General features: G+C 49.3%; 1 long non-coding RNA gene across 1 annotated transcript; it reads left to right on the top strand.

The window, feature by feature from the left end:
- The first annotated feature begins 7,179 nt into the window (after positions 1–7,179).
- LOC105002672 lies at positions 7,180–8,270 on the top strand. The gene is made up of 2 exons (XR_827012.1): positions 7,180–7,446; positions 7,885–8,270. It is a non-coding gene; the product is annotated as an uncharacterized LOC105002672 (long non-coding RNA).

Raw genomic sequence — 8,270 nt, 5'->3', positions numbered from 1 at the left:
ACCTACATTCAACCTAATCCAGGGCCTGGGGTAGGCTCAGAACCAGCACACCAGCCCACCCTTCCTATGAAATCTTGTGGGCCTGCGCTGGGTGAGGAGGCAGGTGGCTCTTCCTTCCCCGAATCGCCCAGCTCCTGTCTCTCCAGGGCCTGGTGTGGCAAAGCAGAGCCTAGTGCTAGAGGGGGAGAAGCCCCGAGAGGCAGGCAGGAGAGGGGTCTGCACGCAGCCCAGGTCCACAACCCTGCAGGACTGCTCTGGGTCCTCACACACTCTTTCCCTTCCTACTAGGCCTGCTTGTCCATCCTGGGGAGTAGCAGAGCCCTTTTCTTCTGGTCCTCAGGATGGAGCCATAGTACCCAGGAGGTTCTGCAGGGGTCCTGGGGGTGGCTTGAAAGGGTAGGACCTGAAGGAGTCAGCTCCTGTCTGAAGGGCTCTTAGCTCCCCTCCCTGTCCTCTTGAGAAGCAGCTGGATCTGCAGGACCTGCCTTAGGGGGAGGTCACTGCTCCTTCCTCTGTGACCTCCTGCTGAACTGTGGCTGTCCCTACCCCCACCCCAGGCAGTGGGGCAGGTCCTGTCTGGGGCCTTCAGTCTCTCTGGGAGGCAGAGCCTCCTGGAGCCAGGCTGACTACCCTGGGGTGGCCCAGGCCACACCCCTTCCCCTTTCTCCCTGGAGATTGGGGGCGGAGTGCTTATCTAATCCTCCTCATCTGACTAGCCTGGAAGGACCCAGGGTCAGGGTGACGTTCTTGCCCCAGAGAAAACAGAATAGGGAGATTCTGTGCTGAGGTGACTCTGGGGGAAGGAGTAGGCTGGGTTTGTGTCTGAAAAGAAAAGAGTTCCTGGGCGTGAAGCAGAGACTCTATCCCTAGATTTAGGGACAGAGGAATCTTCCATGTGATCTCTAATGTCTCCTCCAAAAGCCCATACATTCCTCCAGGTAGACACCCTACTTGGGGGGTCAGGGGACCCACAGGCTTCAAGCCATGGGACAGGGGATGGTGAGATTTGTCAAACTGGCCTGACCAGAAGGCGAATGCATACTGGAAATGAGTGACTCAACCCAGCCTGCCAGGCTCTGAAGTGGGGAGGCCAGAAAGGGGTGAGGAGGGTGATCAACTGGGCAGGAGAAGGAAGAGAAGCATCCCAAGACCACAGGGCAGGGAAGGATGTGGTCTGGGAGGGGAGGCCATTTGGGCCCCTTTCATGGGGGTATGAAGAGACTAACCAGCCCCTCCTCCTCCTCAGCTCAGGAAGTCTTCAGCAGAGAGGTAAGGGCAGGATGCGGGAAGGGCAGGAAGACTGCTGGTGGGCATCCACAGTTGGTGTCAATGTAGCTTTCTGAGGAACTGGAGGGGCAAGGGAGACATTGAGGGGATTGTGATGAGAGGAGTGGCCGTATTGGGGCCAGAGAACGAGAGAAGTGACACTGTTCGTTTGTTTTTCCAATTTCACTGCGGCCACCCCCATTCCATCTCAGTACTGAAAGCACCAAAAGGAAGGAGAATGGAGCTTCTGGGGTCTCAACCTTGACAAGACAGAAGAGGGCCACCTGAGCAGTGCTGAGCTGCTATGATACCACTGTGGAAACCGTAAGAACTAGAAAATATGCTCGCTTGTCCTTTCAACTAACGTGCGGCAGGCACTCGGATATATGCTGGGAGACTCCGCACAGGCCCAGCCTGAAGGAGCTCATAGTGCAGTGGGGGGAAGACAGACGAGGAAGCAGTTGCAAGAAGGACCATAAAAGAGGAAGGCTGCTTTCCGTCCCACCCCAGCTCCACCACTTATCATCAGTTTGCCTTTAGACAAGCTGACTCAGCTCTGCCTCAGTTTCTTCATGTAAAAATGGATACTTACTTCCTAGAAATGTTTTGTTTTTAAATACTTACTTATTGATTTTGGCAGCACTGGGTTTTAGTTGCAGCATTCGGGCTCCTTAGTTGTGGCATGTGGGATCTAGTTCCCTGACTATGGATCTAACCTGGGCCTCCTGCATGGGGATCATGGAGTCTTAGCCACTGACCCACCAGGGAGGTCCCTCCCAGAGTTTTTGTAAGGATCATAGTAATTGCTTAGTTAGCGTTAACACTTTATTAAAGGGCTATGCCACTTTGTTAAAGGGCTTCCCAGGTGGTGCTAGTGGTAAAGAACCCACCTGCCAATGCAGGAGATGTAAGAGACGAGGGTTCAATCCCTGGGTTGGGAAGATCTCCTGGAGTATGAAATGGCAACCCGCTCCAGTATTTTTGTCTGGAAAATTTCATGGACAGAGGAGCCTGGCAGGCTACAGTATGTGGGGCCGCAAAGAGTCGGACACAACAGAGTGACTGATCGCACACACACACGTGCCAGGATATGAACACAGAGAAGGTGCCCAAGCCAGTCTGGGGAGACTTAAAAAGGCTTCCTGCAAGAAGTGACATCTAAGTTGAAACCTGATGCTTAAGGATAAATTGGGCAAAACGGGGTGGGGTGCTGTACTTTGAAAAGCTCTCCAGGCAAACAGAACAACAGGGGCAAAGTCCCCAAACTCTTCTCAGGAACTGTGGAGTTCAAATTGCCTAGAGTAGATTGCTTAAGTCATCCAGCTGTCACAGTAGGATCATCCCCCTACCTGCTGGATGGAGAACATATTGAAAGAGAGGTAGATTGGAGGCAAGGTGACCAGTCAAGCCTAGATTAGAATAGAAGCGGTAGGAATGGAGAGAATGGGATTCATTCATTGATACAACAAATATTTGTTGAGCATCTACTATGTGCTAGGTCCCATCAGGGATACAGTATTAAAAAAATCCTTTCACAGATCTTAAATCTTGGTGATGGAAGATTTTTAAAAGTTGGACACAGAGTACATGGAGCTATGTGCTAAGGAGAAAAAATGCAACAGAGGAAAAGAGAGAGTGAGGACTGAAGGAGAGGCACGTTTTAAAATATGGAGGTCAGGAAAGGCCTCACGGCCTAGGCATCGCTTGAACAAAGGATCTCAGTGACAGGAAGAAGGGTGCAGTAGGGATATCTGAGGGAAGACAGATTCAGACAAAGTGAGGTGCAACTGTGAAGATCCTGGGGGCTGGGGCATGGGAGACACACCAGCTATACTTGAGGAACAGCGGGGAAGCCAGTGTGGCTGGAGCAGAGGAAGGGGACCGTAGATAACTTACACAGAGGCCAGACCTTACACAGACCTTAAGGTCCTGTGTAGGACCTTACAGGCAATTATAAAACTTTGACTTTTATTCTGGTGGAAGTAGGAAGCCACTGGATGAGTAAGCAGAAGAGTGACAAAATCTGACACATTTTTTAAAGATTACTCTGGCTCTTCAGTTGAGAATTGACTCCAGGACATAAGGGCAGGGGCTTTCCTTGTGGCTCAGCTGGTAAAGAATCTGCCTGCAATGTGGGAGACCTGGGTTCGATCCCTGGGTTGGGAAGATCCCCTGGAGAAGGGAAAGGCTACCCACTCCAGTACTCTGACCTGGAGAATTCCCAAAGAGTCGGATACCACTGAGCGACTTTCACTTTCACATAAGGGCAGAAACAGAAACCGGTTAGGATCTACAGAAATAAATAGACAAGAGTTTGTGGTAAGTTATGGAGAGGTTAAGAAGTAGTCAGGATTTGCCAACATCTTGAAGGGGGGACATCGGAGTGGACAGCACGTTGGCTACATGAATCTGCAACCAGGAGGGTGAGGATCTAAGCTGGAGACTGATTGGGGAGTCATCAGTATATAGACAGTAGTAAAGCCTTAGTAGAAAAACATCTACTTCTGCTTTATTGACTACGCCAAAGCCTTTGACTGTGTGGATCACAACAAACTGTGGAAAATTCTTAAAGAGATGGGAATACCAGACCACCTTACCTGCCTTCTGAGAAATCTATATGTAGGTCAAGAAGCAACAGTTAGAACAGGACATGGAACAACAGACTGGTTCCAAATTGGGAAAGGAGTACATCAAGGCTGTATATTGTCACCCTGCTTATTTAACTTACATGCAGAGTACATCATGAGAAATGTCCACCTGGATAAAGCACAAGCTGGAATCAAGATTGCCAGGAAAAATATCAATAACCTCAGATATGTAGATGATACCACCCTTATAGCTGAAAGCAAAGAGGAACTAAAGAGCCTCTTGATGAAAGTAAAAGAAGAGTGGAAAAGCTGGCTTAAAACTCAACATTCAAAAAATGAAGATCATGGCATCTGGTCCCACCCCTTCATGGCAAACAGATGGGGAAACAATGGAAAGGGTCACAGACTATTTTCTTGGGCTCCAAAATCACTGCAGATGGTGACTGCAGGCATGCAATTGAAAGACACTTGCTCCTTGGAAGAAAAGCTGTGACCAACTTAGCATATTAAAAAGCAGAGACATCACTTTGCTGACAAAGGTCCATCTAGTCAAAGTTAGTAGTCATGTGCGGATGTGAGAGTTAGACTATAAAGAAAGCTGAGCACCGAAGAATTGATGTTTTTGATCTGTCGTGTTGGAGAAGACTCTTGACAGTCCCTTGGTCTGTAAGGAAATCCAACCAGTCAATCCTAAAGGAAATCAGTCCTGAATATTCATTGGAAGGACTGATGCTAAAGCTGAAGAATACTTTGCCCACCTGATGTGAAGAAGTGACTCATTGGAAAAGACCCTGATGCTTGGAAAGATTAAAGGCAGGAGGAGAAGGGTACAACAGAGAATGAGATGGTTGGATGGCATCACCAACTCAATGGACATGAGTTTGAGCAAGCTCCGGGAGTTAGTGATGCAAACAGAAGCCTCCTGGTGTGCTGCAGCCCATGGGGTCGGACATGACTGAGGGACTGAACTGAACTGAAAGCCTTAGGAGTAAATGAGGGAGCAGGTGTGGGTTCATAAGAGTGTGGAGGGCAGTCAATATTTATGAGATAGAAATTGGAGAAGTCTGTGGTTAGAAAGATAAGGAGACAGAACAGTATGATGTTATAGAGGTCAAGGGGAGCTGTCTAGAAAGGTGAGAAATTAGTGGAATCCTTTAGATTATCCTGAAGGTCATTGATGAGGAGGCCAGAGAAGGATGTTCCAATAGCACCAATCTAGACCTTGTTTCTTTGCACCATCTTTCAACCAAGGAATTGAAGCTTAGTGTTTGAAAGTCACTTTCTCTTTGTTTATTCACTGATATGCATGCATGCGTTCATTTACTCAGCATAAGACCTCCCGTGTAAGGGGATGCAAAGTACTAAAAGATACATGCTCTGTACTTGAAGGACCCATATTAACCACCCAATCAGGAATAAAGAAATGAAGGTCCTAAAGTAGAGAGGCTCTTTGGTTTTATGAAAGGATCAGACTCATGGGTCATTTTGAACTGGGCTTAAATCTCAGGTCTACCATTTAGAACAAACTCATGAATCTCAAATGCATAATCTTCAGCACAAACCTCCCCTGAGTCTGTATATAGAACTGTTTCCTCTGGAATTTCCACTGGGATAGCTAAACCAATTCAAACATAACTTAGAACTATTCAAAAATCTCTCCACCCAAACGTAATCCTCTCCAGTTCTCTCCTTCTGGGTAAATGGCATCACCGCCCAGGCTCTTGTTAAGGCCCAAATCCTAAATTCAGAATATTCTGTATTCATACAGTGGTAAGCATATCTTGATCCTATTCTTACTCTATTACTATTATGTCTTGATTCCTCTTCACCCCATATCTAATTTGCCTCTACTTCCAAAATACATCCTAAATCTAGTAGCTTCTCACAACCAGCTTCAAGTCCAAACTCCTTACCACGACACTGTGTATTCTGGTCCCGACCTGGCTTTTCCCTCACAACAGGCCTTCTTTCTGCCCTGGAACATACTTTATTCATTGCTTTTGTATTTGTTTTTCCCTCTGATTGAAGCACTCTTTGGACTTCCCAGGTGGCACAGTGGTAAAGAATCCACCTGCCAACCAGAAGACACAATTTGATCCCTGGCTTTGGAAACTCCCCTGGAGAAGGAAATGGAAACCCACTCTAGTATTCTTGCCTGGAAAATTCCATGGACAGATGAGCCTGGCGGGCTACAGTCCATGGGGTCGCAAAGAATCGGACATGACTAAGCACACATACCACACCCAGACTGTCACTTGCCTGTGAAGTGAAGTCAAAGTCTCTCAGCCGTGTCCAACTCTTCTCAACCCCATGGACTGTATAGTCCATGGAATTCTCCAGGCCAGAATACTAGAGTGGGTAGCCTAACCCTTCTCCATTACATTTTCCTGACCCAGAATCGAACCGGGATTTCCTGCATTGCAGGCAGGTTCTTTACCAGTTGAACTACTAGGGAAGCCCTGACTCCTCCTGAATATTCAGGTCTCAGCTCAAATTTCACTTTCTGAGAATACTGTGTGAGTCCCTTACTCTCCGCCACAGAAATTATCCTACATAATTAATTAAAAAATTTTTTTCTGGGGGGTACATATTCTCCAGGGAATCCCCAGGGCCTAGAAAAATGCCTGGTGCATGAGACTTTTGTTAAACATTTGTTAACTGACAGGTTGACTCCAATTTTTTTTTTTACTCCATTTTTTTAGGCCTCCGTTTTCTTTTAAACTGAAGAGACTAATAATGCATATTTTGTTTGGTAGATTTGAGCCTCAGAAATGTAGGGAAGGGAATTCTCTAGCTGTCCAGTGGTTAAGACTCTTCACTTTCACTGCAGTGGGAACAGGTTCGATCCCTGTAGAGGCACTAGGATCTCATATGCTGCCCTGGGCAGCCGAAAATAGAGTATCAAAAAAAAAGTAGGTAAAAATATTGAGGATACCGGGGAAATTGCTGCACAGTGAACCTTTGCAATTTGCTGTTGAGTTCCATCAGAACAGATGAGCTGACTGACAAACCCTCCTTTCCCTTTCAGGTAAAAGGAGACACGAGTGAAGAGGCCTAGGAATATGTGGTCCCACTCCACAGCATTATCGTCTCCCTTTTAAGAAGCAGAGAAACTCATCCCCCATTTCCAATGTTTAATGTACCGAAGTTAGTGCAAGTCACGTGAGCCCCGGGTTGCCCCGCCTTAAAGAGGCGGAGTCTCAGTTTGGAGACCAATAGCAGGAAAAGTCTCCGGAACAGCCCCCAACTCCAGACAGGGATAAGGGGAGGAGCCGGGCGCCCAGCAACTGTTATAGCACTTCCGGACAATAAGCCCCTCCCCTCCTCCTCCTTCCCTGTCCGCTTATTTCTCCAGTGCCGGGTGGGCAGAACCAGCGGGTGCTGATTACAGGCCCCGCCGTAGTGCTGCTGCTTTCTCTTCGCCTACACCTCCCAGTCTCCCCCCGCTACCCTCGCAGAGTAGCGGGACCGGCCTTGATGTAGGGACACCACCCTCCTGCCTCCGCCTCTCTCCGCGCTAACTCGGGACCCCGGCTCACCGCAGTCAGCTCGCGTCTCCACCCTGCCCGCCGCGCTCTGCTCCGAGCTCATTGTATCCTCCCCATTCCTGGGCTCAGACTCCGAGGCCAAGCTGTGGCGGGAAGATCGGGGACCCCTGTGCACCCCTCCAGCCGGTCCCGCGAATTGGGGCCCCTCCCCCGCCTGCCGTCCTCGCAACAGCGCGGTAGTGGCTAGGGCTCTCTTTCCTCACCACTAAAGCAAAGAGGGCCGACTGGCGGGCAGCAGGGACGAAGCCCCCCACTCCCAGCCGCGAGCCCCCTCCTCCCGTCCCCTTCCTAGGGGAAGGAGAGCCTAAGCCCCAGCGAGCTGAGGCAGGAAAAAGCAGCCGTGGACTGCCCAGCCAGCAGATCATTTTTATTATCGATATTATTATTAAAAGGGGGCGGGGAGCCCAGGATGAGGGGGAGGGGGTTAGAGACGCAGCTATTTTTATTAAACAGATTATTCCTGAAATAATAATACGCGCAAGATGGCTGAAGGTGGCTGTGATGAGAGTGTTGGGGCTTCCCCCCCCCCTTTTTTTTTTGATCTGAGGATAAAGCTCTGAGGCGACAGCCGCTGCGGAGACCCTGCCCGGAGTGCCCTCCCCCCAGTTGAGAAGCAGCGGGCGGACAAACGGACCCACAGACGGAGCGACTGGCTCGGGCCCGCCCCGGACGCGTCGCCTGGGCAGCAGCCGGGGGCCGCGGGCGCTCGCCTTTCTGACGACTTCTTCCAATTCTAATCTTTTTTTATTTTTTGGAAAGAACCAGGGTGGGTGGAGCAGAGGTGGAGAGAAATCGGGACTTGGCATTTTCTCCCCTGTCTTCTAATCTGAGGGAGGCCAACAGCCCTCCCCTTAAAAATCCCACCAAA

The sequence above is a fragment of the Bison bison genome, unplaced genomic scaffold (assembly GCF_000754665.1).
Source record: "Bison bison bison isolate TAMUID 2011002044 unplaced genomic scaffold, Bison_UMD1.0 scf7180017864456, whole genome shotgun sequence".
Taxonomy (NCBI): Eukaryota; Metazoa; Chordata; class Mammalia; order Artiodactyla; family Bovidae; genus Bison; species Bison bison.
This window is presented reverse-complemented; position numbering and strand designations above follow the sequence as displayed.